Here is a 24714-nt window from a genome sequence, read left to right on the forward strand (position 1 = left end):
GAGGCACTGTGGTCCCCTGGAACTTAGTTGACCTTGGAGGGTAAGGAGCAAAACCTGTCCTTTAAATTCCTCTGACCAGATTATTATAGGCCTCAAAGTATGGCTGTTACACATCCAAGAAGGTTAGTTCCACCAGTCTGGTCCTTTTAACTGCTATGTGCTATGTAGATAAAACTTGGGAAAAAAAAAAAAACAAAAATTCTCAGATAAACCTTGATTAGACATATGTTTTGTTTCTTAAACTAATTGACTAAACTATGACCTTAGAAATTTTAAATTTATTTGTATGTTATTTTTGTCTCATCCTTTATATGTCATAGCAAACCTACACAGACTTTCATCTCTTGCTTAAGCTTTCTCATTTTTTCTTTCTCTTTTGGAAAATATCTCCATTCCCATATATTTTGAACATCTTTTACATTCTCATTTTCTTTTTTAATAATTATGAGATACAAAAACATCAACAAATAAGTTTTCTATCTGTTGTGAGAATTCTTTCCCTGGCATACTACGCAATGCTTACCCCTTTTAAGGTTCTAGTGTCAAACCAATGTTTGATTAAAGTTTTCCTGGGGAACCAATGAATTTACTGAGCTTACTTACAGAGATGACTGAGGGGTTGCTGAAGTGTATGAGTGACCTGGGGTATTCTTATACAAGACCACCTGCCCAAGGAAGGCACTACTCACCATGGGCTGGGCCCTCCCACATCATTCAATAATCAAGAAAATGTTCCACAGACATAGCCACAGGCCAGTCTAATGGAGAAAACTTCTCAATTGAGGTTCCCTCTAACCAGATGTGTCAAGTTGACAACTAAAGCTATCCAACACACTCTTCCACAAAGATCCCTAAGTCCTGGGCGGAGAGAATGTGATACAGCTGTCCCATTTATGGCTGAGCACTCCATAGTCTCATAATGTTTACATGTTGACCAGCTGTAGGTCACTGTGTTAATTACTATCTGCTGAAAGAAGGAGTTTTTCTGGTGAGAGTTGAAAGATGCACTAATCTACCAGGTATAACAATGAGTCATTGGAAGTATGCGTAATACTATGTCCATTTCGCAGAATAATATTTGTAGCTCCCCCCATGACCTGTGACCTACCTAGCCAGAGATTCCTAAGCCTAATATCAGTGCCAGGTATGGTTCCCATTATATGAAGTGGGCCCTAAATACAAGCATAGAGTGGTTGGTTACTCCCATAACATTCATGCCACTATTTCATCAATGGGTATATCTTGCTTTGTGAGTTGTATGATCCAAAACTGGGTAAGGTTGATGATTTCTTTTCTCTTCTGGTAGCATGCATACATAGCAGCTTCCATCACTAGGAATGGTATCCAGTAGGGACAAATCTATGAGGTCGGTACCAACCTGATTCCTCCTTTGGGTTCAACTCCCATATGCAGTGTCTTAGCAGTATGGTTTTGCTGTCAAGTTCTGGTGTGCAACCAAGAGCAAAAGCTATAACCAATATTTTTTGAGTGGCAATATGAACCCCAGTCAACAGCTTCAAAACAGGGAGTCCATTCCTGGCATTGGGCTTTTTATTTGCTACCCTGTGGTATCTTTAGCAGACGATAACAGAAGGTGGAAAAACCTACCATGATTATGGATCAGTAGGATTAATATAGAAGAAATTGCCATCTTACCAAAAACATCATTAAAATTCCAACACAATTCTTTCCAGAAACTGAAAAAATAATTTCAAATTTCACATGGAAAAACAAAAATCCCAAAATAGCAAAAACAATCCTAAATAATAAAAGAAGAGCTACAGGCATCACTATCCCCAATTTCAAATTGAACTATAGACCTATAGTACTAAAAACAGCATGGTACTGACATAAAAACAGGCACATTGATCAATGAAATAGAATTAGAGACCCAGATTTAAGTCCTTGCACTAACATACAGCCAACATGATTTTTATAAAGGAGACAAAATATACATTGGAGAAAATACAGCATGTTCAAAAAATGGTTCTGGCCAAACTAGGTAATACATGTGGAAGAAACTAGATCCCTATCTCTCATCCTGCAGGAAACTCAACTTCAAATGAACCAAGGACCTCAACATAGACCTGATATGATGAATTCCATAGATGAGAAAGTAAAGAATGCACTGGAGCTATTCTTATAAAATACAGGACCACCTGCCCAAGGTGGCACAGTAAGGGATTTACTGAGCAGGACCCACATAGTGTAGGTATTAAGACCAACAATTAACAATGGGAACTCATAAAACTGAAAAGCAAAGGACAGTCATTCAAGTGAAGAGTCAGCCTACAGAATGGGAAAAAATCTTTACCACCTATACTTGTGATAGAGGGTTAATATCTAGACTATATAAAGAACTCAATAAACAAAGTGTCCAAAAAACCAAACAGCCCAATTAGCAAATGGGACAAGGTACTAAACAGAGAGGCCTCAAAAGATGAAACACAAATGGTTGAGAAAATTTTTTAATTACTTTTTATTGAATTTTTGTGTATTTCATACAGAACATCTCAATCAATCTTAATCATCTTTATATCCCCTTCCCCACTGGCACCCTCCCACCATCCCCCACTGGAATTCATATATTCTGTCATTTGTGTTAAGGTCTATTGTGTCAAATTAGTGTCCCCAGATATCTCTCAGTGCAAAATATTTTTTTAATGTTCAACATCTTTAAGAATCAGGGAAATACAAATTAAAATTGCTTTGAGATTTCATCTTACCCCAGTCAGAATGGCTAAAATCCAAAATATAAATTACAAATCTGGTGAGGATGTGGGCAAAGAAAAACACATGTTCACGCCCAGTGGGAGTACAAATTGGTGAAGCCACTATAGAAATCAGTGTGAAAGTTTCTCCAAAAGCTAGAAACAGATCTATCACATGAACCAGCCATACCATTCTTGAGCATATATTCAAAGGACTCTATATCCTATGACAGAGATACACTTTCACAATATGTTCATTTTTGATCTAGTCACAATGGCCATAAAATGAAAACAACCTAGGTGCCCATCAAATGATGAATAAGTAATGAAAATTGGTACATTTACACAATGGAATATTATTAAGCTGTTAAGAAAAACAAAATTTTACAATTATCCTGAATGAGGTAACCCAGACTCATTAAGACAAACATGGCATGTTCTCTCATAAGTACATGCTAGCTTTGAATGTTTAGAAAGGTGTGTTTCAATTATAAAATTCAAAGAGATCAAGATCAAGGACATGGCAGGAGCATCATAGGAGGGGAGATAGAATGTGATGATACAAATGGGGAGAAGAAAATAATGGAAAAAGAAGATTTAAATGGGGTGGGGAATGAGAGGGACAAAATAGTACAGGGAAGAATGGGAAGGATAATTAACACCAAGAGTCTTTTGAAAAAAGTCATAAGAAATCATATTACATACTTTTATGTAGTATCTCTCCATCTAAGAAAAATAGCTCATCATTTAAATAAAATCATCTAAAAATTTCCAGCCTCCAATATGCTGAAAATATTGGAAAAGGATAAAGGACACTGCATTAGCAATTCATGGATCTATCCCCTTGTTCAACAGGAATGAATCATTATATTTTTCAAATATCTTAGGGCTGTCTTAACAACCGAAATGGTAAAAATTAAATTCTTATATATACAGTGCTAAAAATAAGATTGTCCTACATTTTCCAAAAGATTTTTTTTTAATAAAATGCCTTTGCTGGGACCAGCAGCTTTCCTGTTAAGTTTGGTGGCACCCATTGCACCTTGACTCCCCAGCCTCATTCACCCTCCCAGCTCCCCTTACCACATCTCTCCTCCTAGCACAGGCACTGGCACATTTCTTGTCTTGGCACCCCAGACATCTGGACAGATCTCTTGGCCCAGACTCCCCACTGCTTCCTGATCCTTTGCATCCAGATCAACCCAATTCCTCCCACTAGTCCCCTAGGAACCCTTGGGACCTCTTCCCCTCCCCACCTCCCTTTGCATCTCTGGGCAGCCCAGCCCCTCAGCTTCCAGGGGCCAGCAGCTTTCCTAGAGGGATCCAGTTCTTAGGAGAAAGCCTGAGAGCATTTGATCCTCATCTGACTTGGTCCTCTGTGGGAACACCTGAGCAGGAAGATGAAATTAATTTGGCCTCTCAAATATATAATCCAAAGACAGAGCCTGAAGCCTAGACCAACCAGCTTTTCATGCCCAACAAGTAAACTATGAAGGCACACAAAGTTTACAAAAAGAGCAGACCTAAACTCAACAAAGGAAGGCATGGGTCTCACACAAGAATCAGAAACTACAAAAGAAATTCACAGGTCAAAGCCGCAGCAAAAAAAAATAATAACATGAAAAAAAAACAAATAATATATCCCCACCAAGTACCAAAAGTTCTGTAGAGGAGTAAAATGAGAACACCCTAGAGAAAACACAGGACATAGAATTCAAAAGAACAATTATAAACATGATAAAAGAATTCAGTGAATTTAAAGAACACAAAGAACTGAAAGAAGATAGGGATAAACTGCTGAATTAATTCAGAAAAGAGTTAGAAATATTGAAGAATAATAAGACTGAAAAGAAGGAAGTGAAACCCTCAGCAATTCAATTAGAAACGATAGAAGAAAGCCTCACCCATAGGAAGAATGAAATAGAAAACAGAATATCCAGACTGGAAGATAAAGTGGACAAATTAGACCACTCAAGTAAAGATTACGAAAAATTTAAGAAAACACAAGAATGGAATGTGGAGGGATTGTGTGGCACCATAAAAAGACCAAACTTACAAACCATAGGCATACATGAAGGAGAAGAATCGCAAGATGACGATATGCACCAGATCTTCAACAGGATTGTAGAAGAAAATTCTCCAAAATTAAAGAAAGGCATGCCCATACAAGTACAAGAAGTGTATAGAACACCTAATAGGACAAGAAAAGAAACTCTCCACATCACATCATAGTAAAAACACTAAATGTACAGAACAGAGAGAATACTGAAAACTGCAAAAGAAAAACAAGTCATATATAAAGGAAAACCCATCAGAATTACAGCTGACTTTTCAGTGTAAACTATGTAAGGGAGAAGAGCCTGGAACAAAGTATTCCCACTTCTAAATGACCACAAATGACAAACCCAGATTATGTTACCCAGCCAAAATATCTATTATAGTTGAGGGGAAAAGGAAAACTTTCCATGACATAAATAGGCTGAAAGAATTCATGTGCACAAAACCAGCCTTCAGAGGCTTCTTAAAGCAATACAAAGAGCTGAAGAAAGGAACAACTATACCCAAGAGGATAGGGAAAGAAACTTAATGAATGTATAACTATGGAAATGCACAGCTGCACCAAGAATGTGAACAGAAATAAAACTAAATCAAGAAGAGATCAACAGCTTAAACAGACCCATAACAAACAGTAATATAAAATCTCCTGACTAAAAAATACCCAGGACCAGATGAATTTACAGCAGAATTCTACCAAACATTTAAAGAAGATCCATATCAAATACTACTTAATTTATTCAAAAAGATAGAAATGAAGGGAGTACTTCCAAATTCCTTCTGTGAAGCCAGAATCACTCTCATACCAAACCCAGGTAAAGATACAACCAAAAAAGAAAACCATAGACCCATATCTTTAATGAACATGGAGGCAAAAGTTCTCAACAAAATATTCGCAAACTGCATGCAGACACACATCAAAAAGATCATCCACTATGATCAAGTCGGCTTTATTCCAGAGATTCAGGGATGGTTCAACATACGCAAGTAAATAAACATCATAAATCATATAAATGGACTCAAAGACAAGAACCACATGGTCATCTCAATAGATGCAAAGAAGATATTTGACAAAATCCAACATGAATTTATGTTCAAAGTCCTAGAAGGAATTAGAGTGGAGGGAACATACCTCAACATAATTAAAGCTATATGCAACAAACCCACAGCCAGCATCATTCTAAATGGAGAAAAACTGGAAGTATTCACATTAAAATAGGGAACTAGACAAGGCTATCTCCAATCTCTTTAACATAGTGCTTGAAACTCTTGCAAGAGCAATAAGACAAGAAAAAGAAATTAAAGAAAGAATATTGGAAAAGACAAGATCAAATTATCCCTTTTTGCAGACGATGTAAGAACCATGACAAGAAGCAACCCAATTAAAAGATGGGCTAAGGAGCTGAACAGAGTTCTCAAAAAAAGAAGTAAAGATGGCTATGAAACATCTTAAAAGATGTTCAACATCACTAATAATTAGGGAAATGCAAATTAAAACCACTTTAAAATTTCACCTTACCTCAGTCAGACTGGCTAAGAACAAGAGAACAAATGATACCGAATGTTGGCAAGGATGTGGGGAAAGGGGAATGCTCATCCACTGCTGGTGGAATTGCAAACTTGTACAACCCTTATGCAAAGCAGTGTGGAGAACTCTTAGAAAACTACAAATGAACCTACAATTTGACCAGTTATACCACTCCTTGACATATACCCAAAAAACTCAACCTATGGCAGAGTCGCTTGTACATCCATATTTGTTGCTGCTCTTTTCACAATAGCTAAGAGATGGAAGCAACCTAAGTGTCCCTCAACTAATGAGTGGATAATGAAATGTGGTTCATTTATACAATGGAGTTTACTCAGCAGTAAAGAAAGATGAAATCATGAGATTTGCAGGTAAATGGATGGAACTAGAAACAGTTATATTAACTGAAGTAACAGACTCAGAAAAACAAATGATATATGTTTTCCTTCATATGTGGATCCTAGCAGTCACTTATAAGGATAAATGAGTATGTATCCACACATAACTATAGGAACCAAGATAATGAAAAGGAACCAATGAAGTAAAGGTATAGAAAGAATCTGACAGAGAAGAACAGTAGGAAACAGGTGTTAATACAGGCTATATGGAAAAAATATGAATTAAAAAATCAGGTTATTGTAAGGGGAAGGGGGAGAAAGGGTTATACAAGGAAACTTGGGGATAAAGAAAAAGGAGTTCAAGAGAGGTGGGACCATAGGAGAAAGATATTATTAAGGGAGAAATGGGGAAAATGGGGCACTTTAAATGGGGAAACCATGATAGAAGGGTTAGACAATGCAAGAGATAGTGCCTAGCTGGATTTTAAAAAGCCAGAGGGAACCATATTACTCCAACAACCAACTGACAAATAATATATACAAGTAGGTCAAGGAACATATTTGTCTAGTCAAGGTTTGTCTGATAATCTTTGGTCTTTGTCCAAGCTTTATCTACATAGCACATGGTAATTAAAATTACCAGACCAGTGGAACTAACCTTCTTGGATGTTTAACAGCCATACTCTTAGTCCTAAATTAATTTGGTCAGAGGAACTTAAAGGACAGTTTTGATCCTTTTCCTCCAAGGTCAATTAAGTTCCAGGGGACCATAGAGCATCCCTCAAAATGAACTTTAACTGTAGTGAGTCACCAGTCCTCTTGATCAAGAAGGCCATGGAGACCCCACCAGATTGAGTTGAGCCAATGTCCAGTCTACAAAGAGGAGGGTCAACACAGAGGAAACATTTCCTCCATGCTTCCAAGTGAAGCCATCCATGGTTGAGCAGGACCTTTGACTTTTCTTCACATAGAAGGAACTGCTAAAGGAAAGGTGCCAGGGGCTCCTCCAAAGCACATGCGACCCCTGAGGAACAGATCCTCAAATGACCTTAAGAGTAAAAATAATTGGCTTATCTGTGCCAACTGCATGGTCTTAAAGACCTAAAAGGGAAGTTTAACCAAAGATTAAAGGGATCAAAATAATTCTTAAGAGTCCATATGTATAACTAAAGGCTACCTAACAAGAAACAGTGCCAGACAGGAGACACCTTCCTTTGAGTTGTTGGCCAGGGTGGGCCAAGAGACTCCAAGACAGTAATCCAGCATAGAACTGGGAAAATGAACAGCAGAACTCAGTCTTATCTAAAGGACTATTGGCAACAGCTTGCTGCTAGATGAGGAAGAGCTGAAATTCCTAAAACAAGGAACTATAAGTAGGCTGACTAGATTCAGCAGTTGGACAAGCACTGGGGAACTGCAGGGGGCACTGACAACACAATCAACAGTAACAGGGATGACAGAGTATATGGGATCCAATGGCGGGGGCAGGGGGGACTGGGAGGGTGTCACTTGGGATGTGGGTATATAGATTAATAAGATTGTTTGGAATTTTCTGTATGAAATACACAAAAAATCAATAGTTAAAAATGAGTTTTATTTGAGGAAGCATAAAAAATTGCTTCATGTTAATTAATAGATGTGAAAAATATTACCATTGAAATCTACCTGATGACTATATCTATGCTCAGGTGCCAAGGATCTCAGAAAGTAACTGACTAGGAGAAGTAATAATCAGATATATAGAAAGTAGAGACACATGTGTGAACATCTAAGTGTTAGTTGCATTAAAAATGAGTTTTTCTTGGTGTGGTGCCTACCCAATGCCCTCTGGCAAATGGATGTCACCCATTATGACTCCTTTCGTAATCTTAAGTATGTCCATGTCATTGTTGGCACCTACTCCTCCTTTCTTTTTGCCATCACTCAAACTGGTGAAAAGGCCTCACACATCATTAAGGCAGTCAAATCAGTAATGCTGGTAATGGGAGTGCCATGGGCCCTAAAAACTGATAATGGGCCAGCTTACACTTCTCTACAATTCCAATCATTCCTGTCAACATGGAAAATTAGCCACTCCCTTGGCATCCCTTATAATCCACAGGGACAGGCCATTGTGGAGCAGGCCAATAGGACCCTCAAAGAAACATTACAAAAATTTGCTGCCCCTGAGTCTAAAGGGACCCACACCTGGCTCTAATTGAAGCTCTATTCAACATTAATTTCCTATCCTTTGATGAAAATGGGTTGAGCCTGGCCTACAAAAACTGGGCTACCATACCTAAGCCTACACCCCTGCCACTAGTAAGATGGAAGGACCCCACAACATGTCAATGGCAACTGCCTGCCCCCTTGTTAACAAGAGGGCGAGGCTATGCTTGTGCGTTTCCTCAGACAGAAACAAAGCAAGTATGGGTTCCAGCAAGAGATGTGAAACCAGCAACTGACCAACAGGACCCCCAGGACCCAGAGACCTCACCGCTATCTGGATAGTTGGTTTATTCTTCCCCGCCCCTGCCATGGCCCATGACCTCTGGGCCTTGGTCCCCTCCGCGCCTATGCTCTTGCCCTTATTGCTTCATTCCCCAGCCTACCCCACACTCTATTCAACTAATTCTATGCTTGGCCTCCCCACCATGGACCCAGTTACTTCCTGGGAATCACTCAATGGCTCCTGGCCCCTAAATAACTCTCTATGCTTCACTACCAACAACGCATCCTCATGCATTGGGCTGTTCAACCTGACCGTCCAAGAGTATGCTGACAGTGCCTCCAATCTAAAAGCACTGTTTGACCCGTCTTGGATCATCACTTACCTACTCCTGACAGGCATAATTATTCTTCTCTTTCTGCTTCTTAAATGCCTTGTTCTTCATTCCCACAGTCAGAAAAAATTCAATCATTCAGTGTATCAGGCCCTCAGAGCAATACACAAAGATGATTTCAACCTGCCCTATGCAGCCCGACAGACTTGGCTTGCACAAATGTACGAGGCCTCCTACAGATAATTCTCCACCTTGACTGATCCCCCAGGATGATACCCCTTGGAGGGCTGATAGTCAATGATGGGTAAGCTCCTGTTGGGCTGAATCAACCTAAGCCAGGACATGGACATGTCCGCCCAAGCTCCAATGATGGGTAAGGTTCATGCCGAATGGGACAACCTAAGACAGGCACAGTCCATGATCCTGGGGTCATCCTGAGCAGAGCTGCCTACAGGCTCTTGCTGGACATTTATTTTTAAAGAAAAAGGGTGAAAATGTAGCAGGAGGCCTCCAAAGATGGTACAGACCCAGATCCCTGGGATTCAGTGAGAATTCACTTCACTTCTTGTTCCACAAATAGCCCACCAAAAGGAGCCCATACCTCCGTACCCTCCTCACTAGCCCGGTGACTGCTGACAGACTGTGTGGTGTGGACCAATCAGAAAACGATATGCTGTCTAAAAGGATTGGGGGTGGAGTAAAGGGAAATATAAGGCCTGCTGCTCCTACATGAAATGAGCCTGCAGCACCTCACCTAGTGCTTGCTTCTTCTACCCAAGTCCCAGTGTCTGTGTGTTGACTCCATGCCTCTTGCCCCCCTTAATTGGCAGGGGACCCGATCCAGGTCAGGGTCTTCACAGCTGGCCTAAGGAGAGCCCACAACAAGGGAGGATTGCGGCCTGTTGAAGTGCCAAGAGGACCTGGAGTGTGGCTCTGTTGACACATTTTTGCCATCTGGTATGCTGAAAGAGGCACTTGACAAGGATGAGTAGGACCAAAAGAATTCCTCCCAAGGAGGCATATCTGAATAACCAGGATGGTGAGAATAAGCTGTTATACAAGACAGTGGAGAAGCCGGTACTGGAGTAAGGAGAGTGTGAGTCTCAGCCTGATCATCATAGGCAGAACGCCATCTCAGGAAGGCCAAGGGATCTAACACAGCCTTAAGGATATTATACCAATTGTATGAGTCTGGAGTTGCATGGCCCATTGATGAAGGACCTTCTCAAAATAGGGGGAATCAGGTCCAGACTCATTGGCGGCCTTGCGAATAAGGGAGAGGTCTGCCAGGAGGGTGGGAATCCAAGGCTGATTGGCATTAGGACCGATGTTTACCTTCCGGAAAAGCCATCAGGGGACGACTCCAGAGGGGTGCCAGGCCCTGAACAGGTCTCATAGCAGGAAGGGAGGAGGACTGTGGAAAAGGAGTCCGGGGAATGGGTGGGTCAGAGAACAGGATCCCCGGGCTCTGGAGGAGTAGGGGCCGGGCAGCAAGCAGAGCAAAGCTCCCACCAAGGGTACTGAGGAGGCCAGGAGATGGGATCAGGCCGCTCTGGAGATGGAGCCTGGGCAAAAGGTTTAGGGTGTGGTGGTTTGGGGGAAGCTGAGGGACAGTCCTGTTCCTCCCCCTCCTCATCAGAAGATGAAAAGGTATCCTCCACTGCTGGGCGAGGTGAGGTGATGGAAAAATTGACATTGGCTTGTTCCTGACAGTGTTTGTTTGGGCTTTGATCACCTCCACCAGAGGAAGATTTAAGGCTAGCAATAATGGCTAGTAGGATTGGGACAAAGGAAGCTGGCCGGAAAATCCCAGAGCCAACCTCATGCTTCTGGGCCGGGAAAAGGATGTGCATCCATGATTCCAGGTCCCACATGTTCTCGGGAGTGACCCAAGGTGCCAGTACAGTGGCCTCATTCCAAAATGCATCCAGTTGATGGGATTTAATTTTAAGCCCGTGTGTAACTAAAAGGGACCTAAGGGCTTGTATTTGGCTCCCTACAGTGAGGGGACAGGTTGCCCATGACTGGAAACTAGGGAGACCCTGTGGTGTTAACAAAGGTTTTGAAGTATTCTAGACAAAAGACGGAAAGGGTAAAGAGAAAGGCAAGGATGCAGAGGACACCCCAGAGCATAGCAGAAGAGCCTCTGGAGGAGGCAAATATTAGAAGGTAAAGGAGAGAGTATAAAGTATGATCAAAACATTCCTTTGTGATTAACATTATTATTTTATGAAAAGTAATGATCTTTATATACATAATAGAAAAATATTTTCTGCATGCTATACACAGATGTCATTGTTAATGTCATTCTAAACATTGTAAACACTTAAATTTTTTTAGAAATCAACAAATTATACCTTGGTATTTTTTTAACCCATGCACATAAAATTTCTTCAGACAAAAAAGCTTATGATTTACACTCAGAGAAATTAGAAGAGTCAACCTAAAAATCCGATAACTATCTTAGCACTTTGCCTTCTGCTTATTTTTTGTGATATTTTGTGATTCTTTTCAGATACATTATACAACAATTTTCTGGCTAAATGTAAGGTATACTTTAATTACAGGGGTACTACTAGGAACCATTTTTTTCTCATCAAAGATTACATCTAGAACAACCTGATTCAATATCCCAGTTCCCACATCTTGTTCTTCTTCTAGCCTTGGGCACAGGCTCACTTTTCCTCTTGGCACTCCAGATCTCTGTCTGGACTACCCTCTTGACCCAGATCCCCCAACTGCTTCCTGATCCTTTGAAACCAGACCAACCCAATTCTTCTGAGTTCCCAAGAGACCTCACAGCCTGCCACCACCCTCAACTTGCCTTAGCACATCTAGACCAGCTTTCTTCCCTGGATGTCCCCCCATGCGATCACCTCATTGCCAACTTCCCAGGTCCTGATCAAGCACACAGACCTGCTCAGTCAGGACTCTGACCAGTCTACTACTCAGCAAGAACTCGATATACCCACCAATTTGCCTTCCATATCTAAACAAAATAACTAAGCTACATAAACAATATTGACATTACCAAAATTAAATTAAACAAAAACAGAGTATACATTCCTGTTGAGCACATAACAAACAAAGAACATCCATATGCCCAAACGGCAATGCAGAAACACAAGCAACATGAAAAACCAGGAAAATATGTCCCCAACAAAACCGGCAAGTTCTACAAAAGTGTACACCATTGAGACCCACCTTATAGAACTCCAGGACACAGAACTGAAAAGAATAATCATAAACATGATCAAAGCACTTCAAGAAAACACAGACAAACAATTTAAAGAACTCAAAGAGGAAAGGCATAAACTTTTGAAGGAAGCCCAAGAATATACAAACATGTGGCTTAATAAAATATCAAAAACAATTCTTAGCTTGAAAAGCAAATTCACTAAAGAGATAGAAGTAGTGAAGAAAACCCAAATGGAAATGAACACAGGGCTGAAAAACTCAAACCAATTAGAAACAACAAGAGAAACCTCACAAGCAGAATGAATGAAATGGCAAACAGAATATCAAAACTGGAGGATAAAGTTGAAGATCTGGACTCCTTAAAGACTATGAAAAATTCAAAAAAATACAGGAATGGAATACTCAGGAAATGTGTGACAACATGAAATGACCAATTGTATATATTATAGGCATACAGGAAGGAGAAGAAACTCAAAACAATGGCATCTAACAGATCTTCGATAGGATTATAGAAGACCATGTCCCTAAATTAAGGAAAGATACACCTATAGAGATTCAAGAATCACAGAGAACACCATTAAGACATTATAAGAACATGACATGGTATATCATATATTAAATGTACTGAACAAACAGAGGGTACTGAAAGTGCCTAGAAAAAAACAAGTTGCATATAAAGGAAAACCCCTCAGAATTACAACTGACTTTTTAATGCAAACTGTGGAAGCCAGAAGAGCATAGAACAAAGTATTCCCAGCTCTAAACAACCATGGATACCAAACCCCAATACTTTATCCAGCAAAACTATCTATCTATGTCGAAGGGGAACAGAAAATTTTCCATGATAAAAATAGGCTGAAAGAATTCATGTCTTCAAAACCAGCACTACAGAGAATACTTGAAGCAATAGAAAGGACCAAAGAAAGGAATGAGTATGGCAAAGAGGCTACAGAAAGAAAAGAAAGGTATATAAATGGAAACACAAAATAGGGCCACAAATACAAGGAACTTAAAATGACAGTATACAATACAAACCTTTCAACAATAACACTAAATATCAATGGTCTCCACTCTCCTGTCAAAAGACAAAGGCTGGTGCAATGGATCAGGAAAGAAAACCCATATTTTTGTTGTCTTCAAGAAACTCCTCTCATCTTCAAGGATAAATAGGGTGAAAAGATGGAAAAATATTCCAAGAAAATGGCCCTAAGAAGCAAGCAGTTATTGCAATTTTAATATCTGACAAAATAGATGTCAAATTAAAACTCATCAGAAGAGATAAGGAGGGTTACTTCATTCTGATCAAAGGAACAATTGACCAAGACAATATTACAATCATGAACATTTATTCACCAAACTCTGGAGCTTCCAATTTCGTAAAATCAGTGGTCTGGGACTATAAAATAGAGATTGACACCAACTCAGTGATAATGGCCAACTTTAATACCCCGTTTTCTTCAATAGACATGTCAACTGAACAATGAATAAACAGAGAGAGACATCTGAGTTAAATGACATACTATATGAAATGGACCTAACAGATATATACAGAATATTCCACCCAACTACCAAAGAATATACTTTCTACTCACCAGCTCATGCAAGTTATTCTAAAATTGACCACATTCTGGTACACAAAACAAATCTCAACAAATACAAAAAAATTGAAATAATTCCATCCCTTCTATTAGACCACAGTGCAATAAAGCTTATAATCAACAGCAAAAGAATCTCTAGTAAATATACAAACTCATGAAGATGAAACACACTCCTGAATCATAAATGGATCAAAGAAGACATTAAGAAGGAAACAGAAATACTACTGGAACAAAATGAAAATGAGAACACAACAAAACCTCTGGGACACCCTAAGCAGTCCTAAGAGGGAAGTCTATAGCTCTTATTGCCTACATTAAAAAATCAGAAAGAACACATGCAAATGACTTGACAGTACAACTCAAGACCCTGGAAAGGAAAGAACAAACCAACCCCAAACAAAACCTCAGAGCAGAAATTAATGAAATAGAAACAAAGAAAAAATACAAAAAAAAAAAGAAATCAATGAATCTAAGAGCTGATTCTTTAAAGATTAAACAAAATAGACAGACTCTTGGCCCAGTTAACCCAAACAAAGAAAGCAAATCCAAATCAACAAAATCAGAGGCAAAAGGGGAAATATCACAACAGACACAAAAAAAAACAATCCAAAATATTTTAAGGGAATACTTTAAAATCTATACCCTATTAAACTTGAAAACATAAAAGAAATGGATGAATTTCTGAAATTGTCACCACCAAAGTTAAACCAAGAGGCGATCAATAGCCTAAGCTGACCCATAACAAATAAGGAAATTGAAACAATAATACAAAACTTCCCAACTAAAAAAAGCCCAGGCCCAGATGGATTCACAGTGGAATTCTACCAGACATTCAAAGAAAATTTATAACCAATACTGCTTAAATTATTCAAAAAGATAAAAACAGGTCAGGTGTGGTGGCACGTGCCTTTAATCCCAGCACTCTGGAGGCAGAGGCAGGCGAATCTCTGTGAGTTCAAGGCCAGCCTGGTCTACATAGTGAGTTTCAGGACAGCTGGGGCTACAGGGAGACCCTGTCTCAAAAAGACCAAAAGAAAAAAAAAGATAAAAGCAGAGGGAGAACTCTCAAACTCCTTCTATGAAGCCAGAATCATTCTAATACCAAAACCAGGTAAAGATATAACAAAAAAGAAAGCTATAGACCCACATACTTAATGAACATAGATGCAAAGATACTCAACAAAATGCTCAACAAAAAACTGAATACAGACACACATCAAAAAGATCATCCACCACAAATCAAGTCAGCTTTATTCCAGAGATGCAGGGATCATTCAACATATGTAAATCAATAAATGTAATAAAATTATAAATGGACTTAAAGCAAAACCACATGGTCATCTCAAAAGATGCAGAAAAGGCATTTGACAAAATCTGACATGTATTCATGTTACAAGTCCACATAGTGGAATAAGGGGTAGAGAGATGGCTACCCCTCAACTCTCACCAGTGAGTCTCCCTTGTACATCAGAATGTGATGCACACATAAGGCCACATCTGGCCAACATTTAGAGAATAAGAGACTGTATACTGTAGGATGGGACTCCTACATGGAACCTCATCCACACATGGCTCAGGGGCCATTGCTAAAGAGGAGGTGGAAAGAGTGTAAGGGCCAGGGCTGGTTCACGAACATATGGAGGTGGAGCCTTCCAGGCCACTGGAGGCTTGCTTCTGTGAGCCTGTGGCAATGCCAGCATCAAACACGGACCCATGCCAGCTCAATGAAACAAGGGTCCAAAAGGGAGGTGAAAAGTAGGTGGCAGGCAAGCACTAGACTGAGAGCTATTTGAGACTGATTGCTGCTGGGTCAGGGAAAGAATGGCTGACATACAAACACTGGATGGGCTGACTAGACTCCAGTGGACACATTTACACTGAAGGACACTTGGGTATAAACACCTGAATAAATAGGATTCAGCATGTATGGCAGACTGCATAGGGTTCAGTGCACAGACAAGTGAGGCATGGATGGAGAAGAGGGGTGTGGAATCGAGTAGGAAATGTTCTATGAAATTCTAAAATCTCAATAAAAAATTAATAAAGAAAAAAGAGTAGTGCACATAGGGCAGGCGGTCTAAAGATAAAAGTATATTGGATGACATTCACAGAAATTAAAAAATAAAGGTTGCTTATGAACAAAGTAAAAAAAAAAGTCCTAGAAGGAATTGGTTGGGAGGGAACACACCTCAATATAACTAAATCTATACATAACAATCCCATAGCAAATATTATCCTAAATGGATAAAAACTGGAAGCATTCCCATTAAAATCAGGACCCAGACAGGGCTGTCCACCATCTCCACTCCTTTTCAATATAGTGATTGAAACTCTTGCAAGAGCAATAAGGAAAAAGAATAAAATTAAAGGAGTAATAATTGGAAAAGAAGAAGTCAAATTATCCTTATTTGCAGATGATATGACATTATACATATGAGATCCAAAAAATTTCACTAGAAAATGGTTAGAATTCATTAATATTTTCAGTAAAGTGGCAAGATACAAAATCAACTCACAAAAATCAGTAGCTTTTCTATATACCAATAACAAGCAATCAGAAAAAGCACTTGAGGAAAGCCTCCCACTCTCAATAGCCTTAAAAAAATAAAATACTTAGGAAAAAATTTAACCAAAGACAGTAAAGGTCTCTACAATGAAATTTTCAAAACTCTAAAGAGAAATAGAGAGAGGCACTAGGATATGGAAAGACCTACCATGCTCATGGTTGGCAGAATCAAAATTGTGAAAATGACCATCTTACCAAAAGCAATTTATAGATTCAATTCAATTCAATCCCAATCAAATACCCATGACATTCTTCACAGAGCTTGACAAAATCATCCTAAAATTCATATGGAATCACAAAAGACCCCAGATAGCCAAAATAATCTTGGGCAAAAAGAGCAATGCTGGGGGGATCACCATACCAGATCTCTGTTTATATTACAGAGCTATAGTCATGCAAACAGCATGGTACTGGCACAACAAAAATAAACACGTAGATCAATGGAACACAACAGAAGACCCAAACATGAGTTCATATCATTTTAGCCACCTAATCTTCAACAAAGGTGCTAAGACACAATGGAGGAAAGATAGCATCTTCCACAAATGTTGCTGGCAAAACTGAATCTCTACCTGCAGAATAATTAAGCTTGACCCTTATCTTTCACCTTGTACAAAAGTCAACTCCAAATGGATCTAAGAACTCAGTATAAAACCTGAAACTCAGAAACTCCTAAAAGAAAACATAGACGGCACCCTCCAGATATAGGCATAGGAAAGGACTTTCTAAATCAGACACCAGCTGCTCAGGCACTAAGGTCAACAATCAGTAAGTGGGACCTCATCATTAAATTACAAAGTTTCTCTAGAGCAAAAGAAACAACTAAAGAAGGGAAGAAGAAACCCACTGAATGAGAGAAAATCTTCATCAGATACACATCCAACAGAGGATTAATATCCAGAATATACAATGAACTCAAAAAAGAAAGAAATAAGAAAATATCCAATAAAAAGATGGGCTATAGACCTAAATACAGAGTTCTCAAATGAAGAAATGAAAACGGTTAAGAAGAACCTTAAAAAGTGCTCAACATCCTTAGTAATTAGAGAAATGCAGATAAAAAACACTTTAAGATTCCATCTTACCTTGTCAGGTTGGCAAAGATCAAGAGAATGAAAGACTGCAAATACTGGAGAGGATGTGGAGAAAGAGGAATGCTCATTCACTGCTGGTGGGAATGCAAACTCATGCAACCATGATGGAAAGCACTGTGGAGAGCCCTCAAAAAACTAAAAATGAACCTACCATATGATCCAGTGGTACCACTCCTTGGCATATATTCAAAGGATTCAGCATACTGTAGAGATACCTGTGCATCCATGTTTGTTTCTGCTCTCTTCACAATAGCTAAGAAATAGAAACAAACTAAATGTCCCTCAACTGATGAATTGTTAATGAAAACGTGGTACATCTACTCAATGGAGTTCTACTCAGCAGTAAGAAAAGAAATTATGAAATTCACATGTAAATGGATGGAGCGAGAGAGTGTTATACTAAGTGAAGTAACACAAATACAGAAAAGCAAGTGACGTATGTTCACCCTCATTTGTAGACTGTAGCACCAAATTCTGTGAGTATACAAATTCTGACGTAGCACCAGTAGCCAGGTAAAGGGAAGGGATACATGGAGGTAAAGGACAAGAAACAAACTGAAAGGGGGATAGTAGGGAATGGATGTTACCTGAGGGAGGTGGGAAGAGTTGGAGTGATTGGCAAGGAGGAGAGGGGGAAGCAGCATGCAAGGGACCATGGTGTGGTGGAGGGATGAAAGTCAGTAGAGGAAAGATGGCAGGACTTGGGATGTATTGGGGGAAGGATGAAAATAATGGGGGCACTGTGACTAGGGAGAGAAGGATGAGGGAAGTCAATAGGACAAAAAAGAGTAGAGGTGAGTGAATCTGAAGGGGCTAGGAGGGAAAAGTGATGCCCTAGAAACTCTATAAGAAGTGCACATAGCGTGTCTGAACGTTAATGCATATGTATACCTGGGAGCTGCTTGGCAGGGAACACAGCGCCAGATAGAAGAGACCTCCCTTGGAGTGACAGTGTGCTGTACAGCACTCATCAAAGAAGCTTATTTTTGCAACAGATGGAGGCTATTACAGAATTGCACATCTGGTCAGGTACAGAGAGCATAAGCCTGGGAGATGCCCCAGCACTAGGTGGCACATCTGCAATTGAATCTCTACAACTAAGTCTCATAAAGCATAGCAGAAGCCGAGCGTGATGGTGGTGCACACCTTTAGTCCCAGCACTTGGGAGGCAGAGGCAGGCAGGTCTCTGTGAGTTCAAGGCCACCTGGTCTACAGAGTGAGTTCCAGGCCAGCTGGGGCTACAGGGAGACCCTATCTCAAAAAGACAAAAAAAAAATAGCAGAATAAGAGGTAAGGGGTAGAGAGAGGCTAATGCACCCCTCAGCTTTCACCAGTGAGGCTTCCATGTACATCAGGGTGTGATGCATACAGAATGCCACAACTGGCTAAGCTTTAGAGAATAAGAGACTGTAAACTGTAGGATGGAAATCTTATTCAGAACCTCATCCACCTACAGCTCAGGGACCATTGCAGAAGAGGAGGCAGAAAGATTGTAAGAGCCAGGGCTTGTTCATGAACACAGGGAGGTGGAGGCCTCCAGGCTTGCTTATGTGAGCCTGTGGCCATGGTGGTGTCAAGCATGGGACCCATGGCAACTCAATTAAACAAGGGCCCAAAAGCTAGATGAGAAATTGGTGGCAGCGCAGCTAGATTGAGAACTATTTGAGACTGATTGCTCCTGGGTCAAGGAGAGTATGACTTACGTTCGATCACCGGATGGGCTGGCTAGACTCCAGTGGACTCATTTACACTGAAGGATATTTGAGTACATACACCTGAATGAATAGGACTCAGCATGTATGGCAGAGTGCATAGGGTTCAGTGGGGTGATAGAAGAATGCACGGATGGGGGAGGGGGTCTGGATTTGAGTGAGAAATTAATTAAATTTGAAAAGCTCAATAAAAATAAACTTCAAAAAATTGTACAGCTAGATATGATCTACCACAGAAAGAAAATGAGGTCTGTCTCTTGCCTGCACCATTACAAAGCCAACTTATTGGTCTCCCTAAATTTCATCCTTATAAATTTATATTTCACATTGTCTTTCTATCCAGCAGTTCTAAACAAGAGTTTATTACAACTTTTTCCACACCAATGCCAATTTGTTGAACTTCATTCTGTATTTCTTAGAAATTTGCTGTCCTTTTAAATGTTGGAAGAAATGAGAATCATGTCATCATAGAATGAGGTTAGTAGAGAATGAACTCACAGAAAGATATCCAGAAGCCCTACAACTAAATGCAGGGCATGAGGCCTAATCTTCTGTTATGAGCTTTGAGGGATCACTGGCAAAATCTAAATATTGTCTGAAGATTTTAACATATGGTGTCAATATTAATTTCCTGATTTGAAAATTGTGCTGTAGGTAAAAAGAGAATTGCCTAGTTTCTAGGAAATTCATGTGAAAATATTTTGAGGTAGGTAATAAAAAACAAAGCTTACACGTGATCTTTTTTAAAATTTTTTATTGATCCTTTATATATTTCATACAACAGTTCTCAGTCAAATTCAGACCCCCTCCCTCATTCATGCCCCACCTCACCAGCCCTCATGAATACATATATGTTAAATGCTATCCAATCAAGCATTTGTACCCAGATGTCCTTCAGTGCTAATTCATCCACTGGAGTCTATTCAGCCTATCTAGAGATTGTTGGTAAAGCCTACTTATCCTCACCCAGGAGTAATCAGTCACCAGTAGTTTCTAGATTAGAGCTGAACCACTACCCATTTCCCTCACTCCACTCTAGGCCTTTGTCTGATTGAGATGGCTTGGGTCCTGTGCTCAATGCCACCATTGCCACAAGTTCACATGTGTAAGCTTCCAGTGGCCTGCAAGCCTCTGCTTTCCTATGTTCATGGAACAACCTTGGCTCTTATGATCTTTCTGGCCCCTCTTCCACAATGGTCTCTGAGCTGTAGGTTGGAAAGGTTTGATATAGGAATCCTACCCAGAGACACACAATCTTCAGGGTTTTATTCTCTACAAGTTAGCCATTTGTGGCCTTTTGTGTGCATCGTACTCTGTTGTGTAAGCAAGTTTCACTGGTCAGAGTTGAGGAATGCACTACTTTTCTCTCTACCCCCATTCTGCTATCTTCCATGAATCTTAAGTGTAGAGGTTCCATTGTAGATGTCACCTAGGGTAGGCATCTCTCAGACATATATTCTCTGTGTCTGACCAGTTGTGGGATGAAATTTGACCCTTATCTTTCACCCTGCACAAAATGAAATTCCAAATGGATCAGCAACCTCAATATAAAACCAGAAACTCTGAAACTACTAGAAGAAAACATAGGTAGTACCCTCCAAGATATAGGTGTAGGAAAGGACTTTCTAAATTGGGTATCTGCTGCTCAGGCATTAAGGTCAATAATCAACAAGTGGGACCTCTTTAAATTGCAAATCTTCTGTACAGGAAAAGAAACAACCAAGGAAGTGAAGTGGAAACCTTCTACCTAAAGTTTAGTTCCCATAGTTGTGGAGGATACACTGCAAGCTGCTAAGGAAGAAAATCAATCAATGGTCCAACCCAGGCCTAAAGTCTAATAATCATAATGGCCATCATAGCAATGTACCTCTATTGGTATAATAGTGGCGGTGTTATCTGGGGGTAATCAATAGCTATCTAAGGGGACTTAAAGCTCTCTCAATGTGAGTGAACATACAGGTAACACTGAAAACATAGTCAAATACACATGCCTAGAAAGGTCATAGACCCTAGAGAAAACCCATCTCTGGCATATCTCTAGACAAATGAAATTTCTTACTATATGCTAAATAAGGATCCTTATATTTGCAGGCAAGTATACCGTACGCTCTCATCAAAGAAGTTTCTTACTACATGATTTTAGTGAGTACCTTTTTGGAAAAAAATATATCTTAAAATTGTATTCTTCCTAGATCAATTCTTATTCACACATATCCCACAAAATATGTGTTATCTCAGAAGCAGATCATCCATGTCAGGCATTCCCAGAATTAATTAATTCTTACCAGGTTTGCCTTGAATAAAGGAAACCTATACAAAGGTTCAGTTATTCAAAAATCTATGTTGTTTTTTCAAAATAAATAGTTTGTCTTAAAATAGCTTCTGATCCTTAAATAATTTAATAAAATTGCCACTTCATAAGTACACAATTCTATTTTTTACTTTTCTTTTTCTTTTTGAGCTGACCTGGAACTTGATATGTAGACGAGGCTGGTCTCAAACTCACAAAGATCCTCCTGCCTCTGCCTCCCAAGTGCTGGACTTAAAGGCATGCACCACTATGCTCTGCTTCAGTTTTTTCATTTTTATAGTTTATTGATCAGTATTGTTTTTCCCACCTGATTATTTGCCTTCTAAGTATTTTCTGATTATATCTGCCAGTGTATAGCAAGATCACCCAGTAATTATTTCTAGCATTAACTTCCATCCAAGGAGGATCACATACTATCTTGTCTTTGCTTCCAAATAAACTGAAGTTATTTAATGTGTGTCTTGTCCTCTTTGTAGATCATGAAATTATTCCAATGAAAATGCAGAAAATTGAAAATTTGCCATGGAGTGCAATAGAAAATTTCAGTTTGCTCATCTTACAAGAACTAATTTCCTTGGGGCTGGAGAGATGGCTCAATGTTTAAGAGCACCTGAGTTCAGGTCCCAGCACACAGATGGGCGCTAACAACCATCCATAACTCCAGTTCCAGGGAATTTGACAGCCCCCTTCTGACCTCTGTGGGCAATGCATGACATGGGTGCACTTACACACATGCAGGCAATACACTCACACACACAATAACCAAAATATTAAATAATAAATAAAAAAGAATTGACTTCCTATAACGATATGGAGTGTTTTTATACGTCTTTTATCCATCAAATAGAAATTACCCCCAAGTGAGCTTGCTCTTATCTAAGTAACATCTGATTCATTGTATCATTACACAATGTTCCAAAACTGTGTCTTCTTTACTTATCTTTTTCATGTGAGTTTGAAGATCTCTCATTCAGTACCTCTGTTGAGACACTGCAAAAACTCCTGAGCTCCCTTCATAGAGTTCCATTTCTCTGAGGCACTCTTTGCCACTAAAGCTTAACTAAAATTCTAAAATACTTAAACATAGAAATTCTATCTTAAAACCAACTTCAATGTTACACATATAATATTATACCTTAGATTAAAAGTTTGAACTTCATAAAAAGGCATGGAAAACCATGCACACTTGGTTTCTAGCCATATAGTCACTAAATCACTGAATTATTAGTCAGTTGGTCCAATTTGTCCAAACTGTATTATTTCCTAAATACAGCTCTGCCTGTTTCTTTGTAAGTTTTGTTTTTGTTAACATGTTTTATTTATTCATATTAATAGGGTTCAGTATGATATTTCAATGAATGTGTAAAATGTGCACTAATCAAATCCAGCCTTCAGTTATCTACAACATTTCACTTCCTATCCTCTGTAATCACCATTCTACATTGAGGTTCACTTTCCTGATTTCTGTGGCAGAAATGTGCAAGGGACTTCATTCATGTCATTTACCTCACTGAATTGTTCAGAATGCCATGAACCTCAGTTCATTTAAGCCTTTGGAGAACATATCCATTTTCCACTGCTAAATGCAAATGCCTGCCTTTCCCACAAAACTATAACTTAATCTTTCAATTTTTCCTTCTTTGATCTTACCAAATAATTTTCTTATCTCACTATTTCTTGGCATCCATATTACATTCAAATTTTGATTTGGAACAAAATTAACTAAAGTTTTTCATAAAATGGATCCTCATGAATGCTTGTGAACTATTTAATTGGGCAGACTGGTAATGGTTCACATATCCTAAAGAGAAATAGTGGCCAAAAAGTTTGGTAATAAAAGTCTTACTATTGGGACTGAGAGTTAATCTGTCTTTCAATGCTTATTTTGCACATGCAAGTCCCTGGGTTGAGTTCCAACATTTAAAAAAGAAAGTTTTTTTAAGGCCTACTGATTCTAATAAAAATGCAATTCTCACTTATCATTTTTTTAAGTTTTATAGCCAAAAGTTAGAAAGTTAATTATTTGATTCTAAATTTGATATAAAATTTGCTTTATATGTACACAAAATACATAATCAAATCCATATTTAATCAAATACATCAGATAATAATCAACATGCCATCCATCTTTTGGATTCATTCTTTTTTTTTAATTTTTTTTTTGAAATTTCAGATACAAAATACAAAATACATAAAAGTAGCGAGAGTATAATTAACTTTCCATATAGTCATCATCTATATTTAACATTTTTATTTTAAAATTAAATTTTTTGAAATTCAAAATTTTGCTGTGTTTGCTTCAGTTATTCATTTTATTCCTTTTAAAAATGACTTCATAAGTATGTACTTAGAAACTAAGGTACCCCTTTACTTGAGAACTATTGAAATGGTATCTTTGGGTCTATTAAGTGTTTTGTAAAATCTTAAATACTATTTGTTTATATATAAAAAAAAGAATAAGGATGGGGGGAGGCATGGATGGGGAAGGGGGTCTGAATTTGAGTGGAAAAATATGAAATTTAAAAAGCTCAATAAAAAAAGAATAGTCCCCCCCCCAAAAAAAATGACTTCATTGAGGGTAATGTTGCCTAACTGTGGATGAAACTCCATGGTTTACTCCATGAGTTTTCAGTTCATTCTCACACAGTGGACAGTTGTGTAGTTGCAAAAATCTCACAGTCTTAATTCAGATAATGGGATATCAATTCCAATGTTTTGATCAGTTACAGCTGAGGTTTCACCTTCCCTGGCTCTGTTCTTTTTCAGAGCCTGTAGAGAAGGAAATGGGAATCTTCTCTCCCTCTCCCTCTCTCTCTCTCTCTCTCTCTCTCTCTCTCTCTC

The sequence above is a fragment of the Nannospalax galili genome, unplaced genomic scaffold (genome assembly GCF_000622305.1).
Source record: "Nannospalax galili isolate Female #2095 unplaced genomic scaffold, S.galili_v1.0 scaffold1014, whole genome shotgun sequence".
In the NCBI taxonomy this organism is placed as follows: domain Eukaryota; kingdom Metazoa; phylum Chordata; class Mammalia; order Rodentia; family Spalacidae; genus Nannospalax; species Nannospalax galili.